Source organism: Coptis chinensis, chromosome 2 (genome assembly GCF_015680905.1).
Source record: "Coptis chinensis isolate HL-2020 chromosome 2, ASM1568090v1, whole genome shotgun sequence".
Taxonomy (NCBI): domain Eukaryota; kingdom Viridiplantae; phylum Streptophyta; class Magnoliopsida; order Ranunculales; family Ranunculaceae; genus Coptis; species Coptis chinensis.
Window position 1 is genome coordinate 90,363,225 of NC_141457.1, and position 23,656 is coordinate 90,386,880.

Here is a 23,656-nt window from a genome sequence, read left to right on the forward strand (position 1 = left end):
AAATATTTTAAGATAAACGATAAAGTTGGGATAAGGAGTAGCATGTTGAGTTGTTCTTTTTACTAACCTGATAAGTTTGCAGAAAGATTTGCTGAGGATGACAGCGAATACGGCCAAGATTAAGCTTTCCAGAAGATGTTAATGGTGGTGGGGTTTGGGTTTTCTATCAAGCTTGTTCGCAAATAAGTGAAGAGAGAGAAAGCGGAATAAGGCTTTTGTAATTTTGATGTAACTGGGTTGTTTACAGCTGTAACCGCTTGATTTTTGAATTTTGAAATGGGTGAAGTTGTTCTGGTTCTCGAAACATTCAAATTTTTCGTGGTTGAAATTTGAAAGTTTCGAGAGGGGGCGATATCGTGGGCAAATATCGTCACCCCGATATTCCAGCCCAAATATTGCGATATATCGATAATTGGTATTACAGTTTGTATCCCTGTTTGGTAGCCTGTATTGCCCAACCCATTCATGGGTTAGGGTGCACTATCCCGATTTTTATGTTTGGTTCCTATTTTTTTGAGCCCAAGCCTGACCTTTAAGCTACTAGTTGGTTGGCCCAACCACAAAAGTATGAATAACGGTATCCATTGGAAAAGGTTGGATTTCAATCTACATCATAATAAATAAGAAAAGGACCGACAAAAAAAAAAAAAAAAAAGAAAACAGCCCTACTCTATTCTTCTTCACCACTTCAACAATTTATTCCCCCACCACCACCACCACCATCTTCTCTCCACACCTTGCTTCTCTTACTTAAACAAAAATGAAAAGTGCAATATCTCAAAGCAAAACCCACCGTTTTCATCACAAAAAATCTCCATTTTATCAAATTTGAACATCTCTCTACTCACATCATCTCTTGATTTCTCCAATTTTGAAGATACAAAATGAAACCCACTTGATTTTTGCGATTTCCAAATTGTTGCTACTAAAGAAGTTTATGTAATATTTCTTTGTAAATTTCTTTCAAGAAAATAGAAATATATATGTGGTTGTTTTGGTATATTAATTTGGGAGTTTGATTAACAATCTGTTTTAAGATTGCAATGTATATTGGTTTTCTATTTGAAGTTTTTCATGATTATTTTGTGTGTTTCTGACTTGGGGTGCAATAACTTTTAAGAAGAGTAGGCAAGAACCAAACAACTTGTGTTATTGATCATCTCTGGGACATGAACCACGAGAATTGGATACTCTAAATTTGGCTAAGTACCACCTAGTACAGCATAAGTTGTTACTGCCAAACAGAGCCATATTGTAGGTTTATGGTGGGAAAAAGAGGGAGAAGAAGAGAATGGACACGCGGCAGTTAGTGATTGGTTAAGGCTATTCTCAAAACACTATATAAAGACTAGAAGGAGAAGAAAAGATTCATTCTGATTTCATTCTAGAAAAATCTGTAAACCATAGCAAAGAGAGAGAGAGAAAGAGAAATGTGTAACTGCCATTGATGTTAATAGAAAAAGTTTAATTCCATTTCTTTCAATCTTTGTTCTACATCTTCATTAGTTCACTGTTATTGATCTTAGATAAACATCTTCTCCAACTACACTATATTTTCTTCTTAAAGAAAATAGTTTTCTGAATTTTAAGCGGTATTCATCATTTGGAAGTTTCTTCTTGTTCGCATGCTTTTTCTAATTGTCCAGCAGCATTAATACAAGTTTTCCTCTTTGCATTGTGTATGTCTTCATCAAGGCGGGGAAAAAAATATAATAAATTTTATACCCTACCACCTAAGTTCATAAAACAAAAAGTAAATAAATCAAGAATCAATGTTAAATGCAAAATTACTAATCTTTTTTCACTCTTCGAAGACTTCCTCCATTACTTATTCGGGTATCAATACAAATGCAGATTCTGAACCAATATAAAAAATGAGATTATACAGTAGCATTGAAGTTGCGGTGCCTGCACTTGACACAGTAGAACTCAGCAAAGAACAAGTTATTCTTCCTCTGTATTATTCCCAAGTAAGCAGATCACCTCTAGTTTATGTTGTTCTTAATAAGGGCAATATTGTTTTGACAACTGATTCTCTTACCAGGGCTATATATGGCCCTTGATCTTGGAATAATAACTGGTCTACAACAGACTAGAATGAACATCAACTCCATCATAAAGGACGCCATGCTGATCCAAACGAATATAGTCTTCCTCCAGTACCAAAGAATCTTTTTAACCAGGGGGGGCTCAGATTCAAGTATAAGAGATGCCTCATAAATTTTAGTTATGCCACTGCCAGCTCTGTATTTTGCTCGTTGTTCAAGAATCACCTTTAAGCAAGAAGTTGGCTCGTTCCCTTCAGTGAAACCTTTCATTTTTATGCTGATAATTTGAGATTCTGATGAATAACCTGTGAGGAGTGGAAAACTCCTAAGGAAGGTCTCAATGTAGCGAATAAGCTGGCTTTTGAACTGAAGCATACATGGATAGCTTGGACTGGCAGTAACTTCACCATCAGTCGATAAGAGGTCCACCTTAACCTATACACACAACATTGGTCAATAATGTCAAAGATGTGTTAATGGATATTTTGATAATCTTTATTGATATTTCTAGTTGTATATATACATGAATACAGAGATCTCCTAGATCCACATATCTAGGAGAAGATAATACTCTTACTAAATACACAAGATACTTCCTAATACTAAATATAGTAACAAATATTCTAACACCCCCCCCCCCCTCAAGTTGGTGCGTGGATATGCACATGCCCAACTTGAAAAGAGTAAGCGCGCCCCGCGCTTGGACATGCTTGGACAAGGGCGCGCCCCACGCTCTTGTCTTGACGAACCTCCAGGAGAGTAAGTCCCACGCTCGACTGTGCCTGGCCAAGGGCGCGCCCCACGCCCTACCTTATTTCAGCATCTTGTCAAGTTGGTGCGTAGATATCGCACATACCCAACTTGACAAGAGAATCATTAAACACCTTGCTAGCCACTGCTTTAGTAAGGACATCTGCTAGTTGGTCTTCAGACTTGACAAATGGAAAAGTAATAATTCCAGCTTCAAGTTTCTCTTTGATAAAATGTTTATCAATCTCCACATGCTTCATCCAATCATGTTGAACAGGATTATGAGCTATCTCTATAGCTGACGTATTGTCACAATACAGGTTCATTTCCACTTTTAGTTTAACACCCAAGTCTGTCAACAAGTTTCTCAACCACAGCAATTCACATACCCCATATGCCATACCTCTATATTCAGCTTCAGCACTTGACCTCGATACTACTGGCTATTTTTTACTCCTCCAAGTCACAGGGTTTCTACCTACAAAAGTGAAGTATCCTGAGGTAGACCTTCTGTTGTCGGCTGAACCTGCCCAATCTGCATCAGTGTAGCCTTATACTTTTAGGTGATCATGTTTTGAGAACAATAAGCTTTTACCCGGAGCAGATTTCAAATATCTCAATATGCGCTCTAATATCTGGCCTGGTATGAGATAAATAGATCAGTTTCCCTACAAGCTTATAATATATACCCTTATCGGTAGGAGGTGCATTCAAACACATAAACAACTTGTGGTTCTGCTCAATGGGAGTATCAACTGGCTTACATCCGAGCATTCCAGTCTCAGATAATAAATCAAGAATATATTTTCGCTGGGATAAGAAAATACCATTTTTTTATCGGGCTACCTCAATCTCAACGAAATATTTAAGGTCTCCGAGCTGTTTCATTTCAAACTCAGAAGCCAGATACTGTTGTAAACTAGAAATCTCCTCATGATCATCACCAGTCACCACCATATCATCAAAAAAGATAATCAAAGCAGTAATTTTACCTCTTCTGTGTTTTAAAAACAAAGTATGATCCGAGTTGCTTTGTTTGTAGCCGAACTTCTTCATAAACTTGGTGGACCTGTTGAACCAAGCTCTTGGAGACTATTTTAATCCATACAATGCCTTCTTTAGTTTACAGATCATTGTTGTATCTGAGTATTCTGGTATACCTAGGGGATGATCCATGTATACTTCTTCAGTAAGATCTCCATGCAGGAAAGCATTTTTTACATCAAACTGAAGAAGAGGCCAATCTTTGTTAGCTGCTAATGACAAAAGTACTTTCACAGTATTGAGTTTAGCAACCGGTGCAAAAGTTTCTTGATAATCTACACCATAAGATTGTGTATACCCTTTTGCAACCAGCCGAGCTTTGTATCTCTCAATAGCCCGATCTGCTTTGAGCTTGGCTGTAAATACCCATCTGCACCCCATTGTCTTCTTTCCCTTTGGTAAGATTACAAGTTCCCAAGTGGCATTCTTTTTCAGTGCTACCATTTCTTCTGCCATAGCTTTGGTCTATCTAGAATCTGCTAAAGCTTCCTACATTTTACTAGGAATAGAGACAGATGATAATTGGAGTACATAAGATGCATATGACTTGGACAACTTGTGGGATGACACATGATTGCTTATGGGATATTTCACTTTAGCTTTAAGATCAGGTTCATATTTAATTGGTGGTTGACCACGGTTAAATCGAGGTGGAAGATGATATTGAACTCGTTCAGAATTAAGACTAGGTAAGTTAACATCATGAATATTAGAATCAACAATAAGACTAGGTAGGTTAACATCATGAATATTAGAATCAACAATAAGACTAGGTAGGTTAACATCATGAATATTAAGACTATGTAGGTTAACATCATAAATATTAGAATCAACAATAATAGAGTAAGGCGATACCTCTAATGGGTCTTCTGGAGAAGATTGGATTAGTAGATCCGTTGTAGGAGGTAATGCACCATCATGGATTTGATCTTCACATTCTTCATTTGAGCACTCAGTGGAGGTTGCATCAACTTCTTCTATTGAGTTTTTATCACTAGGTGATTGTGGTCCCGATAAATAAAAGACCATTATATCATCATGATTCTGCATTTCATTTCTATTCTCCCCCCGAAATGAAGAATCAGTGATCTCTGTATAAAAAAGGTCGTGTTCATGGAAAATGACATCCATTGAGACAAAAAAAAATTAGACGATGGATGATAACACTTATAACCCTTATGAGTTGAGCCATACCCAACAAAGACACACTTCAACGCACGTGGATCAAGTTTGGTGCGTTGTTGTGTATGTAAGTGAACATACACCACACACCCGAAAATATAAGGTGCTAAATGAACAATGGGCGGAAGCGTACAGTGATCAGAAAGCACATCTAAGGGTCTCTGAAATTGGACAACACTACAAGGTGTACGATTCATTAAGTAAGCAGTAGAGTTCAAAGCCTCGCCCTATAAGTGAGATGGGACATGACCACCAATTAATAAAGACCGAGTAATCTCTAAAAGATGTTTATTTTTTCGTTCTACAACCCTATTTTGTTGAGGGGAATAAGAGCAAGAGGTTTGATGTAGAATACCAGCCGAATGCAGAAAACCAGTCAATTCCATTTTGAAGTACTCACCCCCATTATCAGAGTGAACAACCTTTATAGAGATGCCAAACTGTGTGAGCACCATCTAATGGAAAAGGGGAAAAACTGTACAGACATCACTTTTATGTTTTAAAAAATATACCCAGGTCATCCGAGTGCAGTCATCGACAAAAGTAATAAACCATTTCATCCCGTTATGTGTAGGACGTGGGGCAGGACCCCAAACATCTGAATGGACTAAAGAAAAAGGAGCAACAGATTTATTATCACTCTAAGGGAAAACAGTACGATGGCTTTTCGCCATTACACAGGTTTCACAAGCAAAATCAGAAAGACTACAACCATTAAATAAAGAGGGGAATAATCTCCTAAGATAACCAAATGAGGGATGTCCTAGTCGTCTATGCCAAAGCCAAATCTCGTTTTTATTTTTATTAACCTTATCGTCACTCATAACATGAGCTTGTACTCCTTGATTGGACCATTGAAAACCATCCTCCAGATAATACAATCCTCCACTTTGTTTACCACTGCCAATCCTCTCCTTGGTATGGGTGTTCTGAAAAATACAATGAGTGGGAAAGAACAAGACAACACAATTATTAGATTTTGTTAATTGGCTAACAGAGAGAAGGTTAAAATTTAGTGACGAAACAAATAAAACATCATGGATAGATAAAGAAGGGGACAAAAGTACAGTGCCAATACCAACAACTGGAGATGACACACCATTAGCATTAGTAATGACTAATTTGGGACAACTAGAGGAGAAATGGTTAAATTTCTATCAATCGCAAGTCATATGATCAGTAGCACCCGTGTCAATTATCCAATCACTATTTCCAGTAAAAGTAATAAGAGCAGAGTTAGATATACCTAACTGGGCAACAAATCCGGCAGCAGTGACTAAGTGACTCTTTGAACTTGAACTCTCTGCCTTAGAGTTAGAAGACATGGGAGACACCTTACCCTTTGGATGCCAATCTGGATAACCATGTAGCTTAAAGCAGGTGTCAACTACATGGTTATCACCATTACAATGGGTACACTTACGAACTCCTTTCTTTGAATCAAGATGAGCAAATGATTTTCGAGCCACCATAACAGTCCCTTCATTAGATGTCCCACCAAGCATGGCATCCTGACGATTCGCTTCAGCACAAACCATGGCATAAACATACTGTATGTCTGGAAGTGGCTTAATAGCAAGAACACAACCACGAAGCCCATCCAAATGAGAATCAAGACCGGCCAAGAAAACATACACACACTGAGAATTAACCTTTGTGGTATATTTCTTAATGCCATTGGCACACTCCATAGTGCAGTCTTTAATAGCGTCAAATTCCTGCCATATTTTTTTCAGTTTTCCAAAATAAGGAATAACAGAACCTCTATTTTGGTGGACAGAAATTCCCTCACAATATAGCTGATAACCCTTTGATGCATCTTGGCTAACAGAGTAAGTTTGTTTTGCAGTATCCCATATTTCCTTGGCCGTAGATAAGTGAAGGAAAATTGACTTGATGTCCTTAGTCATTGCATCAAGAAGCCAAGACTTGACCAAACAGTTCTAGTCCTCCCAAGCTTCATATTCCTCTTAATTTATGTTTGTTGGAGCAGCCTTAGTACCAGAGATAAAGCCCCAACGTTTTTTGCCCCTGATCTTGTTCTGCGCATTCAATGACCACTCGATGTAATTAGTACCATCAAGTCATTCTGGAGTAATTAGTGAGGACATCTCTTTCATATAAAGATTAGACATGATCGCGGAATCGTTATTGGAATGCACAACAACGGAATCATTATTGGTAGTTAAGTTTGTCATTATGATATAGAACACAAATAATGAACTAGATAAAAAAAAGACAAGAACGATAAGTAGGAGAGGGTAAAAAAGTATGATATGACCAGAAAAAAAAAACCAAACACCAAAAAAAAGCTCTGATTCCTATAGTAATGGGGTAGTGGAAAGAAAATCGGAGTTGGCTCTTGATACCATGTCAAAGATGTGTTAATGGATATTTCTGATAATCTTTATTGATGTTTCTAGTAGTATATATACATGAATACAGAGATTTCCTAGATCCACATATCTAGGAGAAGATAATACTCTTACTAAATACACAAGATACTTCATAATACTAAATATAGTAACAAATATTCTAACAGATAAGTCATTAAGTCAGACACACATATATAATGAACAAACATGGTCTACAATTAAGGATCAAAGAACCAAAGTTTTGAGAAGGGTCATTTGCAGTTGTTGAAGTATGTAAAGTATCCCATGTTTCTATAAGTGTGGATACGTATTTAGGAGTTTTTATTTTAAGTAGTTTGACACCCAAGTAAGTCTAGTATAAATAAATGAAACTATGGGTAGAGTATTGAGCTCTCTAACCCTATTATTCTCTCAGCCTCCACCCTTCTCCAATCTTCTCCTTCTTGGTTTCTCCAATACAAACATGTTTAAACTCTCCTAGCATCATCACTAACATGGTATCGGAGCATCAGGTTCAAATCTAAGTTCAGTGGTATGCTAGGAGAGGTATCCCCTAAAATTAGTATACAAGAAAAAAAAATCAATTCTTTTTCAGTTTTCAGTATAATATTCAATTCAAGTTTTAATCTTTCTCTGGATGGATTATTTCTATTTGCGGGTTTACTGTTCACTGATACTATTCATCACACTGTTCACAAGTACTATTCATCGCACTGTTCACGGCATTGTTCACCAGTACTGTTCACGGCACTGTTCAAGGTTATAGTTTCGTATTATCAGTTTTCAATATTGTCTCTTGGAATTGTTTTGCTTCTGCATTCTACTTCTTCAGCAATCTCTCTATCTTAGTACTGATAAGAGGTGCACAACCTCTCTGTATCTCGTAGTCTCTGAAGTTAGTATTGGATGAGGCGCGCACCCGCTTGGTTTAGCTTTTTGCTAGGCGCGCACGCGCTCTGGGTTCTATCTCTCGCAGTCAAGTTTTGAGGAATATAAAGTTTGATCTTAGTCTTGTTATGGATGTTTGAGTTTCTAGCTTCCATGCAGTTGTTTGTTTGAGTAATATATGAGGCACATGACCTCTATCTCGTGAGGAATTATTCTTTTTATCTTCCTCTATTTCTGGTACTGTTCTAGGAGTTCGCAGTCATAACAAGGGGTGCAACCCACCCTCCAACCTCTACATTGAGTATTCTCATTTTTTTTACAAATTTTGAAGTTGTTCCACGAACTGATGAATTCGAAGTTAGATTTTTTTTGTGTATTGGAGTATGAAGTATTGTTCTTTGAAGTGGACATTGTTGGAGTTATCCCTCACATGAGGAAGAAAGAGAGAATCCGGTGATGTTTGCGTGAAAAAGTTTGGGCGCGCGCACGCTCGAATTGGTCTTGCCAAGAGTGCTTTCGCTTATGTTCTTGGACTTTCCCCGAAGTTTTTGGTAGATGCCTTCGAATTGGCCTTTGCCGAGTGCGCCAGCCATGTCCGAAAATCACATTGGTTGATCTTTTGGTCATATAACTTCGTCTTTGATTTGTTCTTTGAAGTGGGTATTGGTTGGTTGTATAATCTCAAGTTTTAAGTTTAGTATTGGTGGGATGGTCAGTTTATTTATTGGATTGGGATTTGGTCGTCTCTGTTTCAAGTTCAAGTCGGAATAGACAAGCTTTTGTATGTTCCAACTCAGACTTGTATATTCCAACTTGAGGGGGGAATAGGGAGATATGAAGACATTCAGTAGTATATGAGGCAAGGAGAATATGGAGATGTATGAGGAAGAGTACTCATGTCTCCATATTCCATCATGCCTTGGCGAACTCACTTCATGAGGGCATGCGCCCCTCATACAAGACATATCCAAGGGCGTGCGCCTCCTCTACATCTCAACAATATGCCATCCCCACCACTTTTGCATGTGTGTTCTAGGTAGCAGTCAAGCCTAAACTGCAGTATTCAGTATTCAGGTAGCAGTCAAGCCTAAATTGCACTCATCAGTATTCATGTAGCAGTGACAAGTGCTCAAAAAGTGCATTTTAACCCTCGATTATACCTCTTGTTTATCCATCTTAGTGGACTAACAATTATTGTAAGTCATGTTTTATGATTCTACAGATGAAAAAGAGAGTTTTGTAGAATATTAGAGAAAAAGGGTAAAACGGAGCAATTCGGAGTGTTAAGGATCACATGGGAAGCCTGTGGATAATCATGGAGAAGGCCAAGGAATTGAAACTATAAAAGATGCGACTTGGACTTGTTTTAAAGCCTATTTGGAAGTCTAGGGCAAAAGGATTCGTTGCTTGGACCAAAGCCCACAAAAGAGGAAAGAAGGATGGAGCAAAATAGGAAAAATAGACTCTCGCGTCTATGACACAAGGCCTGTGCGCCCAGACGCGACGATCGCATCTAAGATGCAAGGATCGTGTGTCCAGACGTATGAACTGACACTGTAGTCATTTCTTTCACAGTTTCGGAAACGAAGTTGGACTCTGAAAGAAGTTGATTTGTATTAAAAAACAAACCACAGTTTGGGATATTTCTAGAACTCATTGTAACCCCTATAAATAGAGGACCTAAGTGCCTCATGAAACTCGCCAATTCACTTACATTCTTGTATCCATAACTTGAGGTAGAGAGAGATTAATAATAAAAGATTCGGTTTTAACTAGTCGAGTCTTGATAAGTAGTCTTTCTAGTCTTATGTTCTTCGACTCTTCTTCTTCTCATTCTTCATGTTCTTCCTTCTTCATGGAAGGCTAATCTTCTCCTTCAAGGGAGAAGATGAAGTCGGTGCTTAGGATTCAGTGATTCTTCTGGTTCATAGTGTTCTCCAATCAGGTTAGTTCTTTATGTTTTTAGTTATTAGTTCCATTGCCAACACCAGGGGATGAAAGTATAGAATAGGGTTTATGTTTTACAATATTAATACCATGCTAGTGTTCTATACTTTTTCTTCTAGTAGTGTAGTTCTTTAGAGTTAGGAAAGTATTCTTTGTGTTGCCCTAGAAGGGGTAGCTCAGGGAATGGCTGCCTAGGGGAAGTATTCTTTTGTATTTGCCTTAAGTGATGATTCATTGAATGGCCACCCTATTGGGAAGTACTCATTGATGTTGCTCTCGGTAATACATTGAATGGTTGCCCGAGCTTACATAAAAGGAAAGAAAATATTAATAGCATAAACATAGGAATAATCTTAATTATAGTTAATTGTTAATGATGTTTCGTCCAAAAAGGCATCGGCACTCGCTCGATTGCCTAATTGTAGTATACTCGTGAGAACAACCATGAAATAGAAGGTCACAGATCACAGGTAGCGGTGGATTCTAATATCTTGATCGAATTCCCTCTCTTATAAATTCTCAATAGTTTAGTTTAGTTTAGTTAAGCAATTTACAATATCTATAATCATAGTTTTTAATCCCTCAACCCCCTTTCTAGTCTTGTCCTTCATATAACATACACTTAAAAATGGAACGATATCCTACTCATCCTTTACTCATTGAGGGATAATTAGGTTTTAATACGCTTCTGTTTTGTTCAACGACCATCATCCATCATCCATTTACACATTCCATATACCATCTCATACACAAAAAGGAAAGCGTGTCAAATGGCGCCGCTGTCAGGGATATAATTAATTGTTGCCTTAGGACAACGTGTCAAATGGCGCCCCGCTAACATTTTAAGTTGTTTATGTTTAACGTTTTCTTTCAAGATTAGAACTTTGGATCTTGAGGTAATTTTAGCTGCATCATCCATCCATTTGAGAAAGAGAGAAGCTTGAAGGACATCTCGAAGACAAGATCTACCATCCAGGTTAGTCGAATCTTCATTCTTTTTATTTCTTTCTTAGTTTAGTTGCATCGTAGTTTAGTATTATTGTTTTCTAGTATAATTGCATTTAGGACCTTTTCAACAATTGAAGTTGCAAGCCAATGCAGTGAAACATCAAACTCTAGTGTTTCTTGTCTGAATCTTGACAAACAGACTATCGTCTGTGGGCTGTGGTACTTAAACAATTCAAGTGATTCACCATACCCTTAGAAGAGACAGCTTTAGACAATGGGCAAGATACTAGCTGCAAAGCCCAACCCAGTTGAAGGAAAATAGTTTTATTTTATTTTATTATTTAAAAAAAATCAAAAAATTAGTATAATTGTATTTTAGTATAATTTAAAATAGTTGCATATTGTTTTAATTGCATTCAAGCATAGTAGGATAGTTTTTCGTCATTTTCGCATAGTATTTTCTAGTGTATGCCCCGTCGTCTATATCATCGTCCGATAAGAACACAACAGTGGACAAGGTTTAACAACTGACTCACAAGAATACTAGACGAGATTGATACAATGGCCACACGCAATGATGGAGGTGTTATGGACCCAAATAATCTTGAAGCTATCTCACCCATGCAAGCACAACAAAGGAAGAAGCTGAGTGATTTCTATTCACCAATCATTGGAGACCCACCCAGCAGTATTATTTTTCCAAAGACAGAAGCTAACCAGTTTGAGCTTAGAGCATAAATCATTTCTATGCTTCCAAAGTTCAATGGTTCAGACAATGTTCAGCCTTCTGTTCACATGAACAAATTTCTATCAGTCCTCAGAGCTTTCAAGAACCAGAATATAAAGGATGAGAGTATCAAGTTAATTATTTTTCCACTCCCACTCGAAGGAAAAGCATCTGAATGGTTAACTGCACAACCGATCAATTCAATCAACAATTAGGAGAAGTTGAGAACAAAGTTTATGAACAAGTTCTACCCACCCTAGAAGACAGATGCCATGCAGCAAGCCATTAACAATTTCAAAGAGAAGGTGACTGAAGAATATCATCAAAACTGAGAGAAATTCAATAATCTGCTAGTCTCATGTCCACATCATTGTTATGATAAGAGCACACTGGCTCATTTTTTCTTTCGAGGACTTTCTACTATGAACAAGCAGATGATTTAGTCGATGCATCAAGGTAAGTTTACATCATTGGATGGAGAGGAAGCCTACAACTTTCTCGAGAATTTTGCTGAAGATACTCAACAATGGAGTACTAGCAACGAGGACGTAGCTAAAGTGGAGGGGGTGCCGAAGCAATTTGGTAACCAAATTAGTGAAGACCCAAATCAAGAGATGCTATCAATTATGGCAAGCCTATCAACAGGACTTGAAACTCTGAACAAGAAGTTTGATCAGTTCTCTATGAATCCTCCGAAAGCAAACAATTTCCAAGCTAAACCTCAACCATCCAAGCCTTGTTATGTCATTTGTGAGCTATGTTCTATTTGTGAGCTATGTTCTGATGAAGGCCACACCACTGAAGAGTGTTCGTACTATCTGGATACTAATGCAGAGGCATGTAATATCAACTCTTTAGGAAGAAATAACTAGTTCAATCAGAGACATAACTATTGGAAGCCACAAAATACAAATCAGAGGGATTTTCCTCCAGGATTCCAGAATCAGTCTAATCAATTCCAGAATAACCAGTATCAGTTCCAAGATTGCTAGCAACCATAAAGAAATCAACAGTCATACCAGAACCAGCAATACCAAGCCAACACAAATAAAGAGTTAGTACCATATCTAATGAGAGGATACACTGCTCCTACGCCTCAATCGAGTAAAGCAGTTATCCCACATCTGGAAGAAGCTATCACCACCATTATCAATGAGCTAAAACAGACAAATCAAAGAACCCAGAAGTTGGAGAATAACTTTAGTGTCATTCAAGGCCAGATAGGGCATATCGCTGCCGCCTTGACAGAGAGGTCGAAAGGACCATTACCAAGCCAGCCAAAGCCAAATCTGAAAGGAAGAGGTGTCTTGCAGGTGGATAACCTAGAGATTACTTAGTCGAATGACCAAGTTAATGCTGTCACCACTCTGAGGTCAGACAAGAAGGTTGATAACAAGATTGTCTATGAACCAGGAAAAGATTTTGCGGAGCCTGAGGTAACTTATGTTCCCACCATCCTACCCAGTTCTAACATTCCAGATATATCTAGTGTTGTGCCACCCGCTGAAGTAACTATTGAAAGAGAAGCCGAAGGAACTACTATGGAAGTAAGTAAGAAGAAGGCATCACGAGTGACTCCACCTGTCACTCCACTATCTGTTACCAAGCCAACTGAAGCCGAAAGAAGAGAACCAATATTGAAGAATCCGCCAGCACCGTTTCCTTCAAAACTAGTAAATACCAGAAAGGATGACCAATACAAGGAGATTTGCGATGTATTTCAGAATTTGTAGATTAATATCCCATTTCTGACAGCCATAAAGCAAGTTCCCTCGTATGCCAAGTTCATAAAAGATCTAGTGAAGAAGAAGACCAACATTCTAAAAGAAGCTTTTATCACTTAAAGATGTTCATTGTACCTACAGAATCTAGCAATTGTGAAACTGAAGGATCTTGGAAGTCCCACTGTTACATGCAGAATTAGAGATTCTTTGGAGGAGCAAGCTTTATTAGATTTGGGTGCAAGTGTGAATCTTTTACCTTATTTTGTCTATGAGAAGTTGGGCTTGAAGGATCTAAATCCGATTGATGTTACTTTACAGTTGGCAGATAGATTAGTAAAGATACCTAGAAGAATCATTGAAGACGTCATAGTCAAGATCGAAGATTTCTATTATCCAGTTGATTTCATAATACTCGACACATAACCTATATCTGGTAGGCAGATACCAATCATTCTAGGCAGATCATTCTTGGCCACTGCAAATGCACTCATCAACTATCGAAATGGTAATATGACTTTGTCCTTTGGTAATATGAGAGTCGAGACCAATGTTTTCCACATATTACAGCAACCATAGGAGGTGTGTGCTGTGAACGAGGTATGCATGATTGAAGCGTTAACACGAGATTATCTGACTCATTCATATCCTGCTGACGAGTTATTGAAAGCTCTGATAGACTCAAACTATGAGGAACTTAGTGTCCAAGCAATCAATGCGATTTTGGATTCATCACCTGTCATGGATGACAGTAAGTTAAAAGCAAAGTTTGAATCGCCTACGCTTGATGGACCATCTAAAGAGCTTAATAAGGAGCCGCCTAAGCTAAAATTGAAGCCTTTGTTGTCTACACTCAAGTGTTTTTTCTTGGGAGATTTGGGAACCTACCTAGTAGTCATTGCATTAGATTTGACTGAGGAGCAAAAATCCAGGTTAGTAGCAATTTTAAAGGAATATAAGACAGCTATAGGTTGGACAAGTGATGATATCAAGGGGATCAACCCTATGGTAGTTCAACATAAGATTCATTTGGAAGAGGATTCCAAGAATTCTAAGCAACCATAGAGGAGGCTTAATCCGAAGATGAAGGAAGTAGTTCGAGAAGAGGTCATCAAACTCCTTGACGCCGGCATTATCTACCCTATTTCTGATAGTCAATGGGTTAGTCCAGTTCAAGTTATGCCAAAGAAGTTCGGAACCACAGTGATCGAGAATGAGAACAATGAGTTGATTCCAACCAGGATTTAGACTGGATGGAGAGTTTGCATCAATTACAGGAAGCTGAATAGCGCATCAAGGAAAGACCATTTTCCATTGATGGTTACTACTGAAAAGGAACTCTTAGCCATCGTCTATTCTCTTGACAAATTCCGTCAATATCTAATAGGTTCAAAGGTGATTGTCTATACTGACCATGCTGCCTTGCGTCATTTACTCGCTAAGCAAGATGCCAAGCCAAGATTGATCTGATGGATACTACTTTTACAATAATTTGATTTGGAGATACGTGATAAGAAAGGAACAGAGAATGTCGTTGCTGATCACCATTCTAGATTGCTAGTGGAGAATACGGAGGATAACTTACAAATTTGTGAGACTTTTCCTGATGAACAGTTGTTCAGTATATCAGAAGTACCATGGTACGACCACATCGTAAATTATCTGGTGACCAACAAGGTACCATCGTATTGGAGCAAGCAAGAAAAAGATTTATTCTACTCAAAGGCCATATATTATTTTTGGGATGATCCATACTTATTTAAGAAGTGTTCGATTAGATTATTCGAAGATGCATCCCAGAATCGGAACAGGAATCAATTCTATTCACGATCACCTTGCGGAGGACACTGGCCCGCAGCGTACTACAGACAAGGTATTACAAGCTGGATTCTATTGGCTTACTCTTTTTAAAGATGCAAATGTTTATTGCAAAGCATGTCCGAGATGCCAATTTTTGGGTAAGACCTCGAAAAGGTTCGAGTGGCCTCAACAACCGATCCTTATCTCAGATGTCTTTGATGTATGGGGTATAGATTTCATGGGACCATTTCCGCCTTCTTTTGGTTACATCTACATTCTACTGGCTGTGGACTATGTTTCAAAGTGGACTGAAGCAGTTCCTACAAAGACCACTGATCATAAAGTCATCGTGGACTTTCTGAAGAAGAACATTCTACCAAGATTTGGAGCACCGAGAGCCATCATCAATGATAACGGTTCTCACTTCTGTAACCGTATATTTGGGAATCTTATGGCAATGTATGGAGTAATTCACAAGCTAGCTTTACCATATCATCCTCAGACTAATGGTCAAGCAGAAGTTTTGAATAGGGAAATCAAGAGTATTCTGGAGAAGACAATTAATCCTTCTAGGAAAGACTGGTCTCTTAGACTCCAAAATGCACTATGGGCATACAGAATAGCATTCAAAACACCCATAGGGATGTCACCCTATCGCTTGGTATATGGAAAAGCGTGTTATCTACCTGTTGAGTTAGAACATAAAGCCTATTGGGCAGTGAAAGAGATGAATTTCAGCCTAAATCAAGCAGGAGAAAGGAGGAAGCTTCATATCAGTGAATTAGAGGAATTGAGAAGTGATTCTTATGATAAGTCAATGATTTACAAGGATAAGACTAAAGCATTACATGATAGAAGAATTCTAAAAGGAGAATTTGAACCTGGACAGAAGGTTCTGTCTACAACTCTCGTCTAGAAATTTTCCCTGGAAAGTTGAGATCTAGATGGACGGGACCGTTTGTAGTAAGACATGTCACACCTTTTGGAGCTATTGAAGTAAAAGACATAAAGAGAAGGACTCGTTTCAAAATCAATGCTCATCGACTGAAGCCTTTTCTGGAGTTACCCACTGGAGACGTGGAGGCCGTTTTTTTCAAGGATCCGTTTTATCAGACCACTGTTGAAGCAGAAAATTGGGGTAAGTTACCTACACACCTTAAAGATTACATTCTATGTCTTGTTGAACCTGTTACTCTGTCTAGTTTAAGTTGCATGAGGAAGCCAAGCGTCGTAAGCTTGACTCCTTAGGATCTCATTAGTATAAGTGCCACCGATAGCCGGGCCCTCAGATTTTCATAACTTTATCATTTATTGAGAGGAGTTGCAAGCACCGAGTATAAAATGTCTATAGGAAGTAAGCATGTTGTTGAGAGATCAGTTTTGAGATGGAAACCTAAGTGTTCACCACTTGTTAATTTGTGGGATTTACTCCCCGTTGACCTTCAAAGGAATATTATTTCTATCACTCGAGTAGGGTTCAGTAAAAGTTCATTTGCACATAAGAGGAGAGTGCATAAGCTAGGTTGGTGTAAGAATTGCCATTCTGAAACTTGTCCTGGGTTACAGCCATTAAAAGAAAATTGTTGGTACAAGTAGGTATACTTTTGTCAATCACCTGCTGAGAGAGATCGGAAGAATCCCTACAAAGTGAAACCTTGTGGGTGGGAATACTAATTTTGAGGATCTGACTATAAAGGACTCAAAAGCCTTGAGAATCTAACTTTAAAAGACTTACATTACGTCTTGGGGATTTGACGTAAAAAGACCTAAAAAAATATTGATACATGATTATGAGGACTAATGCTGATTATAAGGATTGATTTTGATTTGAACTAATTGTATTTGATTTTCTATATTTTGTGAGCTTAACCTTTATATGATATAGAAAGATCAAAATATTGATATTTGGCATAAATGGTAATATCCTACCTTTTTCTCATCTATTTCATTTACTTCTTTATACATTGAGGTCAATGCATGCATAAGTAGGGGGAGGGTGTACTTGAGAAATGAATTTCGAAAATTAGTTTTCAAAAACAAAAATATTTTTGTTTCTATATCAGTAGCATGAGAAAAATGAATTTTAATGATGAGTCTGGGATATCGATTATATACTGCTTTGTGTTGAGTTTGATAAATAGTTGATATTATTGATTTCATTATCGCTTAGACTATTTATTATGCTCGGACATAGTTCTTGTTGATAGAATTCTTTATCAAGGCACCACCATAATACTTGGTCAGTTTTGTATACTTTTGCTAGAAGAGAGATTTAACCCTTAGTCAACTGGAAGTAGATTTTTTAGACTTAGCCCATGAGACTTAAGCTTTATACTCATTCTTTGGAGAGTTCTTACGAAAAATCCGAGTCTTAGTGACTCAATATCTTTCAGTTCTTTATGTTGTTGTAATAAAGTCTCATTATTTGTTGATTTGGTTAATCACGAAATGACATCAACTGAGGAGATAGCCATTAGGTCTTGTAGTCTATTCGAAACAGAGTATCATACCGATAAGTCAAGTATTGAACCCATTCAGCCTTTATCCCACCTAGTAGGACCATCATGTTAAACCCTTTTGAGCCTTACAATAAGTCATTTTCTTTCATAAAACCCCTTTACCCTTTACCCAACTCTAGACAAGGAGTATAACCAAAATCTTTATCAGCCATACCCATATGTTTTTGAGAATACGAGGGGCACAAGGAGGAAGAAAGAGCACAAAAGGAAGATTACAAGGAAATATCAGAGAGATACAATGAAGACCATCATTATGTTCTAAGTGAAAGAAGCTAGTGGAAAACAAGCATATCCAGTACTAATCAAGGATATACCACTGAGCTTTAAAGAAAAAAAAAAAAAATTGAACATAATGGATGGAAAAGCTAAGACAAAGGAAAAAATTTCTCTACAATACAAAATTTGAAGAAATCTTCCAAAGAGAGAAGCAAAACCCTTAGTGTTTTCATAAACAACCTTTGAATCATTTTTACCTTTCCTTCATAAACCAATACCCAAGCCAAGTTACAACCCATGACTTATCACTACAATGTGGTACGAAGTCTAGAATAGGTGAGAGGATGCTAAAGCGAAAGACCCGACACTTCATATGTGATTGACATTCTTTCCATGATATTACTTTCATTCAGAAGTCCATTTTTCAAGGTAGTATGTGGGATGTTCGTATTCATTATTCTTTTCCCTACATACATAAGGTAAAATAGTAAACCATCTTCTGAGAGATTCTTTTTTGAGAGTATGACTGGTAAGGATTGAAAGTCAAGATTATATGCCTATGGTAAACTAGGGATTCTGTTTCTTGGATAGGAGAGTATAGGAGATTGACTGAGTACACACATAAGCCTTGATTGAGAATTTTGTCAATTTTTACTATCTCCCATCATAATCTATGAGTCTTTGCAGCAATGTAGTTAGCAATGGAGACCGTCTGTTGGAGCAAGCACTAAGTGGGTAAGGAATTTTTCTCTCTGAAAAATACTATCATTCTTGAACATGATATTAATTGATTTTGTGTGTATATCACCTGAAAACCCTCACGAGATTACGACTCGTCCTTTTTGGGGAACTTAAAGGTTTAAAGTCTTGTTGCATATGATAAATGCAATCGCGATGCCTGCGAAAGTGAGTTAGGATTTTATTTTTGTTATTAGGATGTGATTTTGATCACTTATCTATTTTTATCTTATTTGCTAAGAAACTAGCAAAAGGCTAGTTAGGGGTTGTGATAAGTGCTCAAAAAGTGCATTTTAACCCTCAATTATACCTCTTGTTTAGCCATCTTAGTAGACTAACAGTGCTTGTAAGTCATGTTTTATGATTCTATAGGTGAAAAAGAGAGTTTTGTAGAATATTAGAGAAAAAGGGGTAAAACGAAGCAATTCGGAGCGTTAAGGATTACATGGGAAGCCCGTGGACAATCATGGAGAAGGCCAATAAATTGAAGCTATAAAATATGCGACTTGGACTTGTTTTAAAGCCTATTTGGAAGCCCAAGGCAAAAGGATTCGTTGCTTGGACCAAAGCCCCAAAAAGAGGAAAGAATGATGGAGCAAAAGAGGAAAAACAGACTCTTGCGTCTGGGATGCAAGGCATGTGCATCCAGACGCGACTCTCGCATCTAAGACGTAAGGATCGTGCGTCCAGTCGCATGAACTAATGCTATAGCCACTTCTTTCACAGTTTTGGAAACGAAGTTGGACTCTGAAAGAAATTGATTTGTATTAGGAAACAAACCACGGTTTTGGATGTTTCTAGAACTCATTGTAACCCCTATAAATAGAGGACCTAAGTGCCTCATGAAACTCGCCAATTCACTTACATTCTTGTCTCCGGAATGGCAGAACTTGAGGCAGAGAGAGATTAATAATAAAAGATTCGGTTTTAACTTATCGAGTCTTGATAAGTATTCTTTCTAGTCTTATGTTCTTTGACTCTTCTTCTTCTCGTTATTCGTGTTCTTCCTTCTTCATGGAAGGCTAATCTTCTCCTTCAAGGGAGAAGATGAAGCCGGTGCTTAGGATTCGGTGATTCTTCTGGTTCATGGTGTTCTCCAATCAGGTTAGTTCTTTATATTTTTAGTTATTAGTTTCCATTGCCCACACCAGGGGATGGAAGTATAGAATAGGGTTTATGTTTTGCAATATTAATATCATGTTAGTGTTCTATACTTTTCTTCTAGTAGTGTAGTTCTTTATAGTTAGGGAAGTATTCTTTGTATTATCCTAGAAGGAGTAGCTCAGGGAGTGGCTGCCTAGGGGAAGTATTCTTTGTGTTTGCCTTAAGTGGTGATTCATTGAATGGCAGGCCTATTGGGAAGTACTCCTTGATGTTACTCTCGGTAATACATTAAATGGCTGCCCGAGCTTACATAAAAGGAAAGAAGATATTAATAGCATAAACATAGGAATAATCTTAAGTAGAGTTAATTGTTAACGATGTTTCGTCCAAAATGGCATCGACACTCGCTCGATTGCCTAATTGTAGTCTACTCGTGAGAACAACCATGCATGAAACAAAAGGTCACAGATCACAGGTAGCGGTGGATTCTAATACCTTGAATTCCCTCTCTTATAAATTCTCAATAGTTTAGTTTAGTTTAGTTAAGCAATTTACAATATCTATAATCATAGTTTTTAATCCCTCAACCCCCTTTCAAGTCCTATCATTCATATAACATACACTTAAAAGTGGAACGATATCCTACTCATCCTTTACTCATTGAGGGATAATTAGGTTTTGATACGCTTCTGTTTTGTTCAATGATCATCATCCATCTATACATTCCATATACCATCTCATAGACACAAAAGACAGTGTGTCAAGCAGTTACGCCTAAACTGCACGTATGTTTCAGGTAGCAGTCATGCCTAATAAACGTACTGCACGTATATTTCAGGTAGCAGTCAAGCTTAAACTATACTCATCAATATTCAGGTAGTAGTTATGCCTAAACTGCACGTATGTTTCAGGTAGCAGTCAAGCCTAAACTGCACCAGTATTCAGTATTCAGTATTCAGGAGTACCCATAATAGTATTTTGTTGACTTCAACAATGATATTGATAGTAGCAGCCAAGAAGCGCACATCAAATCAGTGTTATTGTTTTCAATTTATATTATGACAGCCATAACAGCGAATGGAGTGAGTAGTAACCAAGCAGCGCGCCACTAAACCGGTGTTATGGTTTCAGTTTGTGACTGTGGTACACCTTCAGTATTCAGGTTAAGCCATTGCCTACATCGACAATTTCACTTTCTAGAACGTCTCAACAGTTGTTCGAGTTCTTCAACTAAAGACAATTTTATGCGAAAGGGGGAGCATTATTCTTATAGTATTCTGATCGTTTATTTTTGCAATCCAATCTGTAATTTGCATAGTTTGCGTAATTACAACTTGAGGGGGAGTGTTGAAGTATGTAAAGTATCCCACGTTTCTAAAAGTGTGGATACGCATTTAGGAGCTTCTGTCTTGAGTAGTTTGACACCCAAGTAAGTCTAGTATAAATAGATGAACCTATGGGTAGAATATTGAGCTCTCTAACCCTATAATTCTCTCAACCTCCACTCTTCTCCAATTTTCTCCTTCTTGGTTTCCCCAATACAAACATGTTTAAACTCTCCTAGTATCACCACTAACAGCAGTCTTTCCAAGGAAAGCACGTTGTTCCCAACATGATGGAATGAAGCAAGAAAGCGAAACTAGCATAAGCAAGAAAAGCACGTAAAACTTAGATCTACGTACAGGCAGACAACATAATCACTACACATAAAACATAAAACATCTAACATTTTTTAAGGTGAAGCAAATGTATATACCTGGAAGACTCCAAGCTTCTGATTGTAATCTGACTCCGGCAACTTCAATGAAATATCAAGATTCAAATTCTGATTAGGAGCAATAACACGCGATCCTACATATTTTTCAAGTTCAATATTCTCTTTACAGTTCAAGCCACATGATATGCTTGGGCAAGACATGATAGGGACTAAAGCAACCGGATTACTCTTGGTATAATCGAAGTTCAGGTTCTCTGTTATGTGAATCGGTTCTTCGACAAGGTAGCACATTGTAACACCACCTATAACGAATCCCAATACTAGCAAACCAAACAACAAGAAACACACATAAGCTGACCAGAAAAATCCCCAACAAAACCTCACCACCAACTTCAAAATTGATTTCTGTCCTTTCAAATGCAGAGAAACACTCTCACAGAAACAATACCACCCAGCGAAAAACACGCCTAGAGTACGGTTTTGAACCCATTTCAAAATACGAAGAGGATCGAAAACAAACATAAATGAATAGTACATTAGCCAAACAGGAAATGTGAAAAAGCTAATAAATGCATTCATTTGAAAACTCATTGCTCTAATCATTAGACCAGCTAGAAACACCACAAAGCTCGACAATACATCATCGACTTCTCTAGAACTCGAATACCCTTTTGCCAAAGTCTTATTAGTATTCTCCCAGTGCTCTTTTTTCTCATTAAAAATGGTGTTAGAGTCCACTTCGAAATCAGGAGAAACGTACTTTTCATGAACAGTTTGTTGATCACGTAAAGTGCAATAGTTTACTCTAGGCTTGTTATCCATAAAGATCTTACTAATTATTGCAGTGACATTAGAATGATCATAAACTGGAATCTGTGAATTTATATTAAGAAACTGAAATTCCTTAGAATTGTCCAAGAAGTGAGTAGGTTTAGAGTTTTTAGACTTTGCCATTCATAAAAAATGGGAAAATTGACAACCAGACTTTAGGGCTATCCATGAAAACTAGGAATTAGGATTTTTTTTTTTTTTTTTTTTTTTTTTTTTATCAATGTATAGCTGTATTAGGAATCTTGAGAACTATACCAAAAAGTTTTGGGACGACACTCTAGGACTCACTTATGTGTGTTGTGCTTGCGAGGATTTCTTTTGAGACTGTGAGAAAGCGCAGACTCATCTTAGGAAGGATCATCCAAAGATAGTGAAGTAATTAATGGCCAAAAAATAAGAAAATAATCTGTGTAACTAGTGAGTAATCTCATCTATGTTAACCTTGTTACTTGTTGATTTTGCAACTCTAAGGGAGGCTTTGTAAGGTTCAACGTTCATTAAACACATGTGGTCTGCCTTAACCCCGTAACCATTTCAAAAAAAAAGAGGAATGGTTTTAATGAAAGGGAAAAGGGAACTTCGTTAATGTGCGGGCTCTGACATTTTCCGAAATCCAATGAGATTATTTACTCATCATTGAACCAGTGAATCTGAAAGGATTATCCAACTGTATTACTAGTACATTAAGTCATTAGGAGGTTCAGCTTTTCTTATCTTGTTTAGCACGCAATTTCACTGTGGGCAATAAGGGAAACCGTAGTTTTACCTCTTAAGAGTTCTTATTCTTAGGCAAAATGCACCAATGAAACAATATATATGTTCTATCCTCAGACCATTGCAGATCTGTCTGTCCGTGTGGTTTTGTTTCCTCAAATCAAAGCTCATTTTCCAGGATAAGTTAACAGCATATCATAAGTTGCACACATTTCAAGTTCTCTGTACTGGGTATAATGTTTCACATAACGATTTGGTAGGATTGGCCAAGACCACTGACCATATGCACAATCAGGAATTGATGTCGCGGGAAAATCTTAGTCGAGTCCACAACTTTAGCCATAGTTCTTTGTCTTGTTCTCAATTAACCATGTTGCTAACAAAAAT

General features: G+C 37.6%; 1 pseudogene; it reads right to left on the reverse strand.

The window, feature by feature from the left end:
• Positions 1 to 1,838: 1,838 nt before the first annotated feature.
• On the reverse strand, positions 1,839 to 22,678 carry LOC147518832 (seipin-2 pseudogene; annotated as a pseudogene).
• Between the last annotated feature and the right edge of the window lie 978 nt (positions 22,679 to 23,656).